The 14,533-nt window shown below is 32.2% G+C and overlaps 1 long non-coding RNA gene across 1 annotated transcript; it reads right to left on the minus strand.

Annotated features, from left to right (window-relative positions):
* Nucleotides 1–6,666: 6,666 nt before the first annotated feature.
* Nucleotides 6,667–12,365, minus strand: LOC143250208 (uncharacterized). The gene is made up of 2 exons (XR_013028083.1): nt 12,034–12,365; nt 6,667–6,990 (listed from the first exon to the last, which is right to left on the minus strand). It is a non-coding gene; the product is annotated as an uncharacterized LOC143250208 (long non-coding RNA).
* Nucleotides 12,366–14,533: the final 2,168 nt, after the last annotated feature.

Raw genomic sequence — 14,533 nt, forward strand, 5'->3', positions numbered from 1 at the left:
TGTATAGTTTGAATCATTTTTTTTTCTTCTCTCAGGTTCCTGAGCCAACATCGGATAGCTGGAAGGGGATTTCACTACTGGAAAAATGGAAAACTCAGCCAGTGTTTTTTTCAAGTTGCTTTACTGGATGGATATTCTTTCAAGGTCTTGTTTACCATGCCTTTAAAATTCATTCCACATTGCCATTAAAAGCTGTCATTCTGTGACCACCAGATGGTCAGTCAGTAATGCCAACTGTCAAGATTACGTTGTAAACGTGTTGTTGCACACTATGCTGGTTGCTGTTAATTTTGAAATTGTGTCGACCAACAAAGTCAATTTATGCACAATAACAACATCAAACTGAAAGTATGTAGAAAATTATCACATCAGTTTTTTGTTTGTATTAACTTTTCAGGTTCTTGAAGAAATCCTAAGCTAAAATTTACACACTTTTCCAATAACAAACAGTTCATTCAACAAATCAACATTAACACTGACAGCATACGGGACAGATAATCAAGGAAAATTACAATATATTCGTAAACAAGAATTGAACAGCAGTGAACAATTCGTTTTCTTGTTTTAATTAAGTAAATAAGTCAAGTTGATCATATAACGAGGGTGCGGATCGGTTTTATCCTTTTAAAATAACTCTAAACATCACAGCTGTAACAAATAGTTTTGTCATGGCTAGCTATTTTGAAATAAATCGTCATATATGTACGTTATCTATAGTATATTATGACTATTAATATTGTCTTATTGAACTTATCTATCCAATTTAATAAGTGGTAAAACATGTAGAATATCAATGTAACGTGTGAATTTGCGTTACCAGTTTTTGTTATTGTTTTTTACGGGGGTATATTTAGACCACCAACCGTATTGAATAATTAGGCTACTTTGTATTGGTACCAATTGATTATTTTGAGCTTTAGGCCTATCGTCAGACTGGCCATCAACGTGTTGAGAATCTCCACCACTACTGAGAATATGCGCGGCTTTTGATTGGTTGCTGTGGGTCCCGCAGTCTACGAGGAACACTGCGTTTCTATGACTATCTGAACGACGTAGTGTTTCTCTGAATAAATTCTTCAATATCTTATTTTCACCAGCTCATCCTTATTTAAGGTATTCGATTCGGTTGTTCTACGTCATTACTGGAAATATATTTTCTGTGTATCTGTTTCAACCTTAAAATTAGAGAATAATTTTGCACAGTTTCTTCTTCAGTATTTGTACTGTTCAAAATGGTTAAAAATCCACGTAGCATTGTGCGTCGGTACAGTTCTCGTGTTTGTAAGGAACAAACTGTTCCATTATACGCTGCTCAGTAGTAAAATAGAATCATAATTTTACTTTCAAAAAATATTTGACTAATATCAGTTACGATGATTCGTTTCGTGCATTATAAATATTAAGTGAGGCACCCGTACCCTAGACGGAAGTTGTGTAAATTCATAATTAATGAAAGGTTATCTAAGTTGTTTTCTTTATATATAATTTTAAAAAGTCTATAAAAACAACAAAACACAAAATGTGAAACCGTAAGTTTGCATATATATCTTAACGTACCCAACAACCTTTCCTGCCAAATTTAGTGAAGATCCATTTACAGGGATAAAGTAGTGGTAAAACCAACAAAAAAATACTCATATATCCTGCCCTGCGTAGTATTTACATGGATATACAACAGACAGCACTATTATCTTTAGATAGATGGCGCCATTGCATTTGATCCGCGTGAGTGGAATCATGACGTCTATCTGCAACCTGAGAATGGACTAAAATAAAGTTCTCCATAACGGGAAACGGAAAAATCATGACCCCTATTGCAAATCTAAATGTACACAGGATAAACATTTCGCGAAGTTAGGGGTTTCGCATCGCATAATAAAAACGTTTTTCAAGTATCATGTAAGTAAGAGTTCCACTATAGTTTCATTTGAATAATGACACACACTGTTTATTTTCTTAAAAAAAAAACATAGTCATGGGCATAGTGTTTGTTTCATGAATGGTGGGTGTATGAGATTAGCATGTCGAAATATGGATTTCAGGCTCACCAGAAAATAAAAAAGAAGTTATGCCCCACAATACAGGCCGAGGGTGCGTTATAAGAGTGAAGATTAAATCCCAATATTCGATAGTAGCCCACGAGTTAGTGATGATGTTGACCAGTTTTCTTCTCTCTCTGTTTATTCAAAATTGTCCCCCGCTGGGACAGCGATAAATCTCTGGATTTACAACTCTAAAATCAGCCGTTCGATTCCTTTCGGTTGACACAGCAGATAGCCCGATATGGATTTGCTATAAAACACACACACATTCTTCAAAATTATGGGCAGCTAGCAAAGGTAACTCTTGAATATTTATGTAGAAGTTTTGACAACAAATAAACATAAATGTGGAAGTGGTAGTTCTTTTCATATCTGCATAAACAGGTCATATGGTTGAATGATATTGCTGTTAACACGTGAATTGGGATGAAACCCTAATTTCTGCCTATGATGCAAGATAATTTACAATATTAAATATATAGCATAAGAATACTACTAAGAATTAAGAGAGGCAGTAACAATAAATTAGAACGATTTTCATTGGTCTGTTTGATACCGTAAAGGTGTGGTAATACAATGCCACACCTTCTTTGTGTTTCATACTGGAAGTAAATTTGTGCCGATCTAAATTTTTATTTCTTAATATTTAAAATTCTGAACCGAGATGTTTGTTTCTGGAAATAAAGTTATTCAATCTTTTATTATTATTTTACCAGTCGTATAACCATGTGTTATATGAAAGTATATATAAATATCAGTTGTCAAAATGTTTCGTGTTATGTACCTACGTATATGAAACTTAGGCTGTTATTCAGGTTTACCAGTATGGTTTATTTTCAGGACACTCGTGTTGTAATAATGTAAGACTATTTTTACATAAACTGTAATGTTGTAATGTCTCAGTAGTTATTGTGTTTGACTTTTGCTATTTAATTTGACTACAAGTCATAAATTTGTTTAATTACCAACAACTCATAAATTTCTGACATACATTGTTACTGTGGTTTTGAAATCGCTATTTTGTGTAGCATTTTGTTGCTCTTTGTATTTGTGTGTAAATTTATTAATACATTTTATGTTAGTTTACAAAATGCACATCTTTAAAAATCTATCAAATGAAACGTTATGATCAGAAATATAATCTGGTTTGGGTTAATTAAAACTAATATGTATTCCTAAAATAACTTATATAATCATATTCGTTCTTCTGCACTACTAGGTTTTATTTGTGTATTCATTCTTGACATCAAGTTGTCTTGATTTATACTACGCGATTCATGTTTATTTCGGGACCAACATTTCTTTCTTTGCAATTAGCTCACCAAAGCTGTACTTTTATACCACTGTATTGCACGTGAAACTTTTCTTCCAATAAAGTTTATATTCAGCTTCATGGACTACTACTTCTTTCAATCAGTTTACATAATTATATATTACATCACTTAAGCCTTTATTCGTGTTTCTATTAATCAACTCAAGTTTATTTTCATATGATGCGATGGTAAAATTTTCTGTTTCGACAAACCATTTTAAAACCATGAGGTTTTAGATAAAAAAAAATATATCAAAATACTAAAGGAGAAAAGAATTACTTTTAAAAATATTTCAAGGAATTCGTTAACTGACTTCACGTCTGTAATTCCAACTAATGTTCAAAGTCCTGTCATTCTTTTAAACTATTACTAAAAAACGAAAACCGTTTTATTTGAGTCTTATAAGAAATAACTATCAGTCACTCGTTCTGGTTGAAAACAGACATTTCTGTATGTTGTTATTATTATAAGTGGATATTACTGAGTTTTAGTTCAACTAATGATCTGATTCAACTGTCGACACAAATTACGGAATAATTCACAAGGCATTACGATATTTTGTTTTAGTTATTTTAACATGTCAACAAACTCGCCCGTATTTGTACGTAAACGTGTTTTCTTAGTTTCATACCTCAAATGTATACCATCACAAAATATCAGCAGTATTTCCCTTAGAACCTTTTATTTTCCTCTGTAATATACTTTTAACAACAACGGTTTAATTCTCAGAAACTACACACCTTACAAAAGCACGCTAAATAACCAAGTTTCGTTTACGGAAACAGAAAAAAAATACCTGAACCTTGCTTTCTAAATGTGCTAAACGTACATACAAAGCAAATCTTGAAACTTAGATTGGCTACATACTCAAAGAAAAACTAGGAACGTTTCATGTTTCACCATAAAACATTTCTTAGAAATACTGAAATTTCAATTTAAAGGGACTTTAGAGATAAAGTTTTAAATTCATATTGTGAAGTTCAAATACATTTTACAATGGAAAGTTTTGAAAATTAAAACAGTTGAGATGATTTATAATTCGCCCAACATCATCACATCCGAAAACTAAATAGCACACAAAACACAAATGGAGACACGTCGTTTGGCCGTCAGTGTTGTTCAGGTACAAATCGATGCCTACGTTCTTTCAGTGGTATATGTAGAAAGTTACGTCTTTTATCATGTTCGCTTTAAGTTAGCAGAGCGGATTGAGTTAATGTTGTTACTGAGCATATACTGGGGCTTTGCTGGTCGGCACAATTTCAAAATCAACAACAATGAGCATAGTACAACCACACGTTTTCATCGATATTTTGATAGTAGGCATTACGAAAACACCATCTAGTGGTCAAAAGACGCCTCACAGAAGGCCTCTGTTGTACACATTTCTAGTTTGTATAACAATATTCACGTACTCTTTGGTATTTCCAAAATGTTGGGTGAATTATAAATATTTATAGTTTAAAGTCAACTAACACTGATTTTTTATTAACGACCAAAGATTTTTAGTTTCCAAGTGTTACCAACGAAACGTTTAGAGGGTGCTGAAAATTCGTTACTAAATGTAGTTTTCTTTCTACCTATACTGGATTTAGACGTCACGTGCATCAGGTCACCACTAAACAAATTTTCTAAACACAGAAATTAACATTTTAAAACCTGGTTTATCTGAAACTGATTTATAAAATGTATTTTTATATATAGTGTAAATATCTTTGTTCGATGTTTTTTGTTCTTTTTTTAATTTGGAGAAAGATTAATTATTTGATCTTAACTAGTACAATGTAACGTACAGTAACAAAACCTGAACATTATAAACACATACATAAGAACTTGGTTACTTGATGTTTAAGAATTATTTTATGGTTATAAAAAAACTGGTACTTAAGTTATTTCTTCCACTTCCAGTTACTGACATGTACCATCATGTAAAGTATCTAACACATGAGAGTATCGTACACCCATTTATTTCATGAACAAAACTCGGTTATAACATGCACGTTGTAACTCATAAGTGAACTCTTACCTTTATGAGCAGACTACAAGATAAAAGTCCTCAAGATTCCTATGTACCAGATATTATATTACCATATTTCTACTGCAGGATGTGGTTTATTCTGTTTGTATTTTGCGCAAAGCTACACGAAGGCTATCTGCGCTAGCCATCCCTAATTTAGCAGTGTTAAGACCAGAGGGAAGGCAGCTAGTCATCACCACCCACCGCCAACTCTTGGGCTACTCTTTTACCAACGAATAGTGGGATTGACCGTCACATTATAACGCCCCCACTGCTGAAAGGGCGAGCATGTTTGGCGCGATGGGGATGCGAACCCGCAACCCTCAGATTACGAGTCGCATGCCTTAACACTCTTGGCCATGCCGGGCCAATTACTGAGTCACAAGTTGTGGTAATTTCTGTAAATATTACAGTAAAAGTATGAATTTCTTCTTCTATTTTCTGCTTCTCTTTTATTAGATGATAATTCGAAAACCAAAACAATTGTGCAGAATGAAACTGGAATTATCAGCCAGTAATAATAAAATAATAAATATTACAGTTGGAACCACACTGTATTTAGAACTTGGCTATAAATGCAACCTTCCTATGTCTATTGAAACACTGCATTGAGAAAATATTGAAAAATGAATGAGATGTAAAATTGACTGATATCAATCTTTCACAAACAAGATATTAGGGATTACATTTGTATCGTTGCTACATCGATTACGAGTCGATTGCCTTAACCACCAGGCCTCTACTGCAGGAAAAGATACAGAAATTAAAAGCCAAGTTAATTAGCATTTCTTGTTAACACTTCACTGACAACACAAATAATATTCACTATGAATGGTTAATAATAATTGTAACAACAATGTCATAGAAAGATGAGATTTTACCCACATCTTTTCGCATAAGTTACTGAAACTAAAATATTTTACTGTTCATTTCCTGTACTAGAAACAAACAACAACAACAACATGGAATCCATATTTATAAGTATTTGCAACAAGTAAATATAGCAGAATCAATACACTACACTAGCTTGCTTTCTTCAGTCATTTTTTATAGCAAACTTAATCACTTCAATAGGAGTTTTAGTAAAATAAGGGCTAACTATGAGGTTAAAACTCTTTAAAACTGGTACCCTCTTCATAGTATTGAAAAACAGATTGGCTCAAAAAAGAAAATGAAATGCTTTAGAGATTTTCAAAAGTGACAAACTGAAACAATTGTTCTACAACAAATACACTTTGAAGAATTCAACTCACATCAGTATGACACAACTAAATATAGAAGTGTGATATAAAATGTAATCAAATACTCCTCTCAAGCCACAGGTAATTACTTGTGTGTGGTATAAATGATGTGTGATATTTTCAGCCATGCATATTGGCAGTTGTGACTGAAGTCAAATTCTAAAGTAGGGAAAATCTTTATACAATTAATTTTGTGAATAGTTTTCTTGTATCCCTAATTATGAATGCAGCAAATTCTTGTATTCTGCATGTTCACTGGTACCTTCTCCAGAAAGAACCGGTTTTCTCTCCTCACTATTGGTAACAGGTGTTACAGGCTCTACAATCTCTACTGGAGGATTAGCTGAATCTCGCTCATTCTCTGCATTGTCGGCACGCTGAAAAGAAAAGACACATCATTCAAGTTGTTTATGTGTACTTTAAATATAACACTGTGCATTCGTAAGGGAATTCTGCCTAATTGTGTGGGTACATATACAGTACTGACTGCAACAAATTAGTTTTTAGATAAAAATCAACACATACTGTCAGGACATACTTTACAGCCATTTGCAACTATCAATTTCTCATTCCAAATTTCTATACATTTTCTAAAATTGTAAATCCATAAAAGGTATGAAAGACATATGAACAGTTTCAAGTCAAAGATTTTCCTCTGTTTCATTCACACACTCTGCTAAACAGAGGAAATCAGGACAAGTTATTCTGACAAGTTAAAGACAAATGTAATGCATTAGACATTAGTTGTTTCTACAACAAAATTAAAACTAATACTTTTCAAACAGTTACTAAATGTTCAACAAAATAATACATTGTTATTTCAAACTATTAAATTACACTGACTAGCCACTTTGACAGGACCTCCACCATCTGAAATAGTGTATATCATTCCATTTTTAATATATACAAAACAGCTTATTCATATAGCCATATCAACTTGTTGTTGGTTGTTTTACCATAACGTCATTCATACAGCCATATCAACTTGTTGTTGGTTGTTTTACCATAACGTCATTCATACAGCCATATCAACTTGTTGTTGGTTGTTTTACCATAACGTCATTCATACAGCCATATCAACTTGTTGTTGTTTTACCATAACATCATTCATATAGCCATATCAACTTGTTGTTCGTTGTTTTACCATAACGTCATTCACCTAGCCATATCAACTTGTTTTTGGTTGTTTTACCATAACGTCATTCATATAGCCATATCAACTTGTTGTTGGTTGTTTTACCATAACGTCATTCATACAGCCATATCAACTTGTTGTTGGTTGTTTTACCATAACGTCATTCACATAGCCATATCAACTTTTTGTTGGTTGTTTTACCATAACGTCATTCACATAGCCATATCAACTTTTTTTGTTGGTTGTTTTACCATAACGTCATTCACATAGCCATATCAACTTTTTGTTGGTTGTTTTACCATAACGTCATTCATACAGCCATATCAACTTGTTGTTGGTTTTACCATAACGTCATTCACATAGCCATATCAACTTGTTGTTGGTTGTTTTACCATAACGTCATTCATATAGCCATATCAACTTGTTGTTGGTTGTTTTACCATAACGTCATTCATATAGCCATATCAACTTGTTGTTGGTTGTTTTACCATAACGTCACTTTTGTGAAACACCGTTTCCTTGTCTGGCTGTTCAAAGATATTTATCATTAAATTCAAAGAATGGTATTAATGCAAAATAGTGTCTATCACTTGGAAAATTTGACTAGTGCCTACTGGTAACAAACATAAGATAATGTTTAGGAACAAGGGACTTGTTGGTCCATCTTGACTGTTCCATCCTCTACACTCAAATAAATTCATTAAATAAATAAATCTAAAAAAAAAGTAAAGTCAGCCTTTATCAAGCTTTTAAAGTAACTCAAATTTACTGCCACCACGACATCTGAAGGCAACCTATTCCACAGACCAATCATCCTATTTGAAAAATAAAATCTTATTAGCTGAAGACAGCTTCTACCTTGCTTAAATCTATATTTGTATTCCATAGTTCCATAATTATCCTCTCTTAAGTATAAAAAATGTTGATCCATCAACATCAATTCCCGCTACAATCTTAAACACTTCAATCAGATCCTCTCTAACTCTTCATTTTTCAAAAGAAAATAATTTTAAGGATCTTAATGTTTCCTTATATGACAACTTCTCCATCCTAGGTACCATTTTAGTAACCTTCCTCTGAACAAAATACTCCAAATGTGACCCAATCAGTGACCTATATATACATATGTATATATAAATGAAATTATTAGGGTGTTCAAAAAATAATGGTAGATTTTAAATTGTAACTTTAATAAGGAATAAAAAATTCAAAAGCAACTTCATTAATCAAAATAGGAACCTACTGAATCTACACACTTGTGCCAATGAGAAACAAGATTATTTACATCATGATGATAAAACTAGAACAGCCATTCCCTGCTGCTGCTCTGTAGTTGAATCTTTTGTCCTGTAACAAGTTGTCCAAGTGCTTGAAAAGGCCTAGTGAGTAAGGAGGATGAGACAATGTTTTATAGCCCAATTTATTGAGCTTCTGGAGCTCATCATCATCATGAAGCAAGATTGACTAGTGCTGGCATCCTTTCATGCAACTTTCTATGCATTTCTTCTAATTCTTGACAGTGATGACGAGAAACCCACTTGTATAGAAAAATATATATGTAAAAAAGGCTGGTTTGGGTTGAGAAACATTTTTTTTACATAGAGGAGCGAACGTTTCGACCTTTTTCGGTCATCGTCAGGTTCACAAAGAAGGAAAGAGGTAACTGACCAGTAGCTGACCATAAGTTTGAAGGGGATTGTGTAATTGAGTATAGGAATGTAGAGGGTGTGCTTAGATGTTTGAATATATATATATATATTATTATTATTATTGACAGTAAACCTCCACAGGGATATTCTGGCCCTGGCTGAGCAAGCTGTAATGGATAATACCAGCCACAGACCACCATACAGTGACTATAATCTTCTGTTGGTGCTTAAGAGACTGGCCAACCATTACACCAAAATCTTTCTCTTTCATAATGCAATTAAGGTTATTCTCCAAAAAAATTACACTTATAATTCAAATTACAACAACCTACATGCAATATCTTGCATTTATCATAATTAAACCCCATTTCCCATTTATTTAACCAACTCACTAAATGATTTAAATCCTTTTGTAAATCAGCAGCATCCTCTTCACAGCCAATGACAACCAAGACCTTAATATAATCTGCAAATCTAAGCAATTTATTGACCATTCCTTCATCAATGTCATTAATGAAAATCAAAAATAGCAATGGTCCTAAGACTGAGTGCTCCGAGTTACATCACATGCAACATTAATCCAGTTTGACTGAACTCCATTAATAACATCCTTGTACTTTCTTCTGTCAAGCCACTCTTTTAACTTTGATTAGTTACACTCACACCTAGAGAGTTATGTTTCTTTACAAGTTACACTCACACCTATAGAGATGTTTCTTTACAAGTTACACTCACACCTAGAGAGATATGTTTCTTTACAAACCTTTGTGTGGTACTTCATCAAATGCCTTCTAAAATTAAAATCCACACCTTTACCCTTGTCTCCACATACAGTAACATTTTCAACACACGTCAAAAGATTTGTAAGGAAAAATCTTCCCTTAATGAAAGCATATTAACTATCCAATAACACTAATCTTTGTTAAATAATTTTGCAATGTATATTTGATCAGACTTTTCCCACAACTGATATAAGACTAATAGGCCTAGAATTACTAGGACAACTTCTATTACCTCATTCAAAGACAGGAGTGACCATTGGATAATTTCCAATATACTGGTACTTGTGCACTATTCAAGGACTTACAAAAATTGTGGCAAGTGCATCACATATCCAATTCCTGACCTCCCTAAAACCCTCAGGGAAATATCACCTGGCCCAGAAGCCTTATCATTCTTTGAACTTCCCCTATTTATTTTAACAAGCTCAGAATTTATTCAGTTGTCTTGTTCAACTTTGTTTCCATCTGCCAGTTGTTCAAGTTGAGAAATACTGTTTAAGTCTTCATTAGTAAAAACTGAAGAAAAAACGGAAGTTAATAACCTAACCATTATATAATTATCAGATACAAGCCTTCCTCTGTCATCCCTCAAGGGTCTTATCTTCATCCTAACATTTTGTTTACTTCTAATGCTGCTTAAAAAATCCTTCCTGTTAATTTTTATGTATTCAGCCAAATATTTTTCATACATATTTTTGGATGTCCTAATTTTCTATTTGACCAACTTTCTTCATCTTCTATAACCTTCTAAATCTTCTATAATATGAGTTAATTTAAATTTCTTAAATTTGTGATACTGTTTTTCTCTCTTTTATACCCTTTATGAGCCACTTGGGTTTTTACTCACAGCTACCATTTTTTTTCTGTAAGGAAATATGTTTTGAACATTGAAATATTTTCTTTAAAAAATTTCCACATTTTCTTAGTGTCTCCAAATTACTCAGCTAACCAATTGACCAAAGGTAGTTCTTGTTGCATCACTTCGAAAATTTATTTTTTGAAATTTGGAATCAAACTATCATTATTCCTGATTTCCATATGCAACAAAACATCAAACCTAATACAGCAATGATCACTTGTACCAAGGTATTCCACAGTTTTTTATGGTTTCAAACATTCCTGTATCAGAAGTTATCAGTAAATCTAAGATAGCATTATTTCCAGTAGATTCCTTGACCAATTGGTGAAGAAATCCATCTTGAACAGTTTCCAGAAACCTTTATCCCTCATGGTTTTACTCTAGCATTTCCGAGTCAATATGCTGAAAATAAAATCAGCCATATTTGTAACTTAATAAACAGTTGAAATCTTAACCTCACTGTAAAGTTTCTCACTAATTTTATTAGTTTCATCTAGTGGTCTATGTAATAAATTCCTACCAAGAGCTCCTCATACACATGATGGTACGTAAAAAACTAGCAAAGTGGGTGAGTGTGCTTTCAGTACAATAGACTTTTGTAATGAAAACTACACTGCAGACCACGGTAACAAAAGGTATGGTCATGACATCAGATAAAGCAACACCAGAAACGACACTGTTTTTAATATAACATACTCTAGCTGTTTATGTACAAAATATGAAAATTATCAACAGAGTTGATCTACATAGAAAGCTTTCCAAACAAAATGTCTAAAAATGCATGCATTGTTTTACTGATGTTTTAAAAAGATTTTCTCTAATAAAGTTTGGTTTCCCCTTTAGTTTTTTCAGTTAGGCTTAACTACTTCTGAAAAAAAGAAATCTATGCTATTAGAATGCAATAAAAAAAGCCCCATACTGTATTTTCATCACAACATATTGGTTAAAACAGACAAAAATTCATATAACTCTTAATTTAAATAAATGCACCATACCTTATAACCATTCCAGATAAGGGTAAGTTCTTTTCGTACCAAACCTAGTAACAAAGGAGGTATCAAAGTGACAGGAACTAAATATAGTAATGCAGGCTGTGGAGTTGTCATCAAATACAGGCCAACAAATGTGATTATCAGACCCAAACCGTAACCTAAAATACAACACAAGTAATTATAACAAAATCAAATGTTGGATGTTGTTGCTGTAGTACAGCTTTTCATGTCATTGTTAAAGTAACATTCATGTTACCTAATACACATTTAGAATAATAAGTAATAAGTTAAACACAATGTACACATCATCAATCAGTAATTCTACTTTAATATACATAAGATACTAAGTATAAGTAATAAGTTAAACACAATGTACATATCATCAATCAGTAATTCTACTTTAATATACATATGATACTAAGTACAAGTATTAAGTTAAACACAATGTACACATCATCAATCAGTAATTCTACTTTAATATACATAAGATACTAAGTATAAGTAATAAGTTAAACACAATGTACACATCATCAATCAGTAATTCTACTTTAATATACATATGATACTAAGTATAAGTAATAAGTTAAACACAATGTACATATCATCAATCAGTAATTCTACTTTAATATACATAAGATACTAAGTACAAGTATTAAGTTAAACACAATGTACACATCATCAATCAGTAATTCTACTTTAATATACATAAGATACTAAGTATAAGTAATAAGTTCAACACAATGTACACATCATCAATCAGTAATTCTACTTTAATATATATATGATACTAAGTACAAGTATTAAGTTAAACACAATGTACACATCATCAATCAGTAATTCTACTTTAATATACATATGATACTAAGTATAAGTAATAAGTTAAACACAATGTACACATCATCAATCAGTAATTCTACTTTAATATACATATGATACTAAGTATAAGTAATAAGTTAAACACAATGTACACATCATCAATCAGTAATTCTACTTTAATATATATATGATACTAAGTACAAGTATTAAGTTAAACACAATGTACACATCATCAATCAGTAATTCTACTTTAATATACATATGATACTAAGTATAAGTAATAAGTTAAACACAATGTACACATCATCAATCAGTAATTCTACTTTAATATACATATGATACTAAGTATAAGTAATAAGTTAAACACAATGTACACATCATCAATCAGTAATTCTACTTTAATATACATATGATACTAAGTACAAGTATTAAGTTAAACACAATGTACACATCATCAATCAGTAATTCTACTTTAATATACATATGATACTAAGTATAACTATTAAGTTAAACACAATGTACACATCATCAATCAGTAATTCTACTTTAATATACATAAGATACTAAGTACAAGTATTAAGTTAAACACAATGTACACATCATCAATCAGTAATTCTACTTTAATATACATATGATACTAAGTATAACTATTAAGTTAAACACAATGTACACATCATCAATCAGTAATTCTACTTTAATATACATATGATACTAAGTACAAGTATTAAGTTAAACACAATGTACACATCATCAATCAGTAATTCTACTTTAATATACATATGATACTAAGTACAAGTATTATGTTAAACACAATGTACACATCATCAATCAGTAATTCTACTTTAATATACATATGATACTAAGTACAAGTATTAAGTTAAACACAATGTACACATCATCAATGAGTTAAAGAGCAAAAGTAATGTGAAAAATGGAGTACTAGTAAGAATCCATTCAGACGAGATGATTAAAATGGTATAACAGTATGTGAAAGTCCATGGAGGGAGTATCACTAGCGAGTCTAAGAATAACGAATCAAAGTCTAAGCTAGGGGTGACTAACCAGAAGAAGGATGGTAACAGAAGTGAGAAGAAGTCAACAGACAGAAGGGTGAAGAGGTACTGGGCTTGTTATGGGCACATTGCAGTGAGTGCACGTCTCTCATCAACAAGCAACAGCAGAAACATCAACATAAAACAGCTAAAACTACTATATGGTGTTGGTAGTGACACAAAATAGTAATTATAACCATGGTTCCTACTACCAGAAGAAGTAGAATAGAGACAAGTCATCAGATTCATCACGAGATGTGTTATAACTATGCTTAACCAGTGCACGACTGATGGTCACCTGATGTGAACAAATGGGTCATCTGTGCCAGTGATGGTTGGAGGTGGCAACAAACCACAACATGCCAGTAGGTGAAGGTTATGTCGTAGACAAGAAACTGAAGGTTCTACCACACATTGGATACAGCAATACACCAGTGAGGACCAGTTAAGTATCTGATGACCAAATGACGGACAAAGTACATCTGTGTGGGATAAATTTATGTTGTGATAACTCTGTGCTCTGTCAGAATATGTCTGTTTAGGATAATGGTAATAAGAGTAATCCGAATGTTTATTATCTCTTTCATAGTGTTACTTGTCCCATTAAAAATAAATTAAGTGTAGGTGTTTTATGG

This window comes from Tachypleus tridentatus, chromosome 5 (genome assembly GCF_004210375.1).
Source record: "Tachypleus tridentatus isolate NWPU-2018 chromosome 5, ASM421037v1, whole genome shotgun sequence".
NCBI lineage: Eukaryota > Metazoa > Arthropoda > Merostomata > Xiphosura > Limulidae > Tachypleus > Tachypleus tridentatus.